This window comes from Triticum dicoccoides, chromosome 4B, assembly GCF_002162155.2.
Source record: "Triticum dicoccoides isolate Atlit2015 ecotype Zavitan chromosome 4B, WEW_v2.0, whole genome shotgun sequence".
NCBI classification, from domain to species: domain Eukaryota; kingdom Viridiplantae; phylum Streptophyta; class Magnoliopsida; order Poales; family Poaceae; genus Triticum; species Triticum dicoccoides.
The window spans coordinates 620,678,661-620,681,521 of record NC_041387.1 but is presented as its reverse complement, the minus strand read 5'-3'; the positions used below and the strand labels follow the sequence as shown (position 1 = coordinate 620,681,521).

General features: G+C 46.8%; 1 pseudogene; it reads left to right on the top strand.

Moving 5' to 3' along the window:
- The first annotated feature begins 1,214 nt into the window (after positions 1–1,214).
- Positions 1,215–2,061, top strand: LOC119292910 (annotated as a pseudogene).
- Positions 2,062–2,861: the final 800 nt, after the last annotated feature.

The following is a 2,861-nucleotide window of genomic DNA, read 5'->3' as shown; positions in this document are numbered from 1 at the left end:
CGCGCGCGCGCACACACACACACACACACACCATACCATGTTACATCGAGAACACGCAAAAAAACAACAACCGACACTTGACACTTAATTAATATGTTAGTCCAATAAATTATATAAAATGATAGTATAAAAGTAGCATGAACATGACAATAACAATAGATACGTGGGAGACATATCACGATGATACAACCTTTTTTTGCGGGGGAACCGTGATACAACCTTGTGTATATCAAACATTTGCTTCACCTAGATTTTCTACAAAAGATAATTTGCAAGTGCAAAGAGATCGTTTACAGGATTATAAATTACAAGTTAAGTAGAAAAAAGATATGCACTGACAAAATTTAAAGTTAATAAAATGGAAGAGAATAAATGTGAAAATAGTGGTGGCACGTGTGGCGGAATTTTCCCAAGGCAATGACTATGATTTTTATAAAATAACCGATAGACATACTTTTAGTTTTATTTGTGGGAGAAGCCTATGCTAATGTACTGCCCAAGGCAATTGGCTACGGTTTCCAATTCGGTATGTTTCCAAAGAAACGTTAAACCTATGTGGCTCTGCATCCATGGATGTGGAAAACCATCACATTATCAAGTACTCCTTCCGTTCACAAATAGAAGATGTTTTGTATATTACAATATGAACTACATACTGAAATAAATGAACAAACACACTAAAATGCGTTCATATACTTTTAAATACTCATTTTATAATTAGAACATCTTATATTTGAGTAAGATGGAAGCCAATAAGGCCAAAAAAACACATTTTTGTATGGTTCCGCCGTCATTGCTAAAACCAGAACAAGAACCACTCCGTGTCCTCCACGAGATATGACAGGTTAACTGAGTCAACTGTGATGATGTATGGTAGGTTTGTCATATTCAGCCGCCCTACGTCATGCGCCCATTTATATGTCCAGTTATTTTCTATTTGTGGACCGGGACTGGGGAGATGGCCGGGGAGCGTCAATGCATGTGTGTGCATAGCTGTAGTGTTCCCAGTTTCCCATCCACGCAGGGCAGCGCTAGATCCTACAGCTAGCTAGCGTTGGGGAAACAGAAAGGAAACCTGATGGAGTTCACTACTTGTAACGGCCGGCGACTTTTCCTTGCATCGATCTCCTGCGCTGCGCCGCGCCGTGCCTTTCTATATAAGGATCTGAAGCACCGGCCCACCATACTATACTAGGTTGTGCAGTATGTATTCCATGGAGCCTCACTACGACTACAACTACAACGATTTGACCTATACACCACATCAATACGGCAGCCTCACCCTCCCTCAGCCACATCCTCCTTCCTACCATTACCATGACCAGTCCACCTACTCGCCGCCGTGCCACTACGGCGACCAGCAGTCCACCTCCTCTTTCGCGCACCAGCAGCAGCTTCATTTCGGCGGCGGCGGCGGCGGCATTGACTACCATGACTATGACTTGGACCAGATCAGCGCCGTCATACATCAAGCGGCCTCTTTCTCCGTCACCTCTGCTGCACCAACAACAAACCCCGGATGAGGATGTCACCAACAACCAGCGCCGCGCCGAGCCCGTGATGCATCATTCTGCGGCGACGGCGGTTGAGCCGAGTGGCGGCGGCGCGGCGGAGGACCCGCTCATCGGGGTGCGCAGGCGGCCGTGGGGCAAGTACGCGGCGGAGATCCGGGACTCCACGCGCAACGGCGCCCGCGTCTGGCTCGGAACCTTTGACACCCCGCAAGCCGCCGCGCTCGCGTACGACCAGGCCGCATTGGCCTTGCGCGGCCCCGCCGCCGTCCTCAACTTCCCTGTCAACCGCGTGCAGGAGTCGCTCAACGTGCTGGGCTTGGCCACCACCTCCGCCGCCGCGGGGGACTCGCCTGCCCTAGCGCTCAAGCGGCGGCACTGCATCAGGAAGCGCAAACCCCGGAACAACAAGACGAGCGCGACTGAGGCGGGGAGGAAGCAGATCCTGCAGGATTCGGCTGCTGCATCGGCTTCCTGCGTGCTGGAACTGGAGGACCTGGGAGCGGACTACCTCGAGGAGCTGCTCGGGTGTGCGGTCGATGACAGGTAGTGGCTCCAATTGTCAGCAGCAAGAAGCCGCTTCGTCAATCAGCGCGGCACTGGCGCTACAGTACACCTGTTGCCACATAATTTCATTTTCATTCAGACCACATGGTACATTTCATATCCGTAATTTTTATCTTCGGTTCTAACAATTGAGAGAAAAGGAGGAGGAGCAGCATCTTCCGACTCCTGAGCACCTGATGTATAAGGAATTAGGCCCCATCTCTTTTTGATCTAACAATCTACACGGTAAGGTAGGTTTCACCCCCTAACTACGGATCCTAAAGCGGTGTTGAAGCAAGCTACCATTCACCGCCCATTTTTTAATATTAATCACTCATTGGTGTTAATTGTTCATGATTAAGTATAACGTGATTCCATTAGCACCTGATGAACATGTTAATACTAATTTTGTTCAGCTAATGCTAATAATGTTCTGTTGGTCATGATTAATCCCTAAAGGTTTTGTGTTCATGCAAATGACCATGTGCTTAATTTCTTTTGGGTAATTGTAATGGTAAAGTCTATTAGTTTCAATCAACTCCTATTAACATAATTTGAGTCTAATGAACTCTCTGTTACTTATGGTTAGCACTAGAATTAATTTATTTTGGCTACTTGAGCCCGGTTAGCATGATGGAGGGAATTGCACAAAATTTTATGAAGCCCCTAGTGTAAATCCGCAATTTGACGAAACACTAATACCAAAATCATAATGTCAGTCTTTCTCAATCATGAAACCGAATGACAATTTCTCCAAATTCAGAAGCCTAACCATTGTGTAACCCATTATAACATATGTGTGTG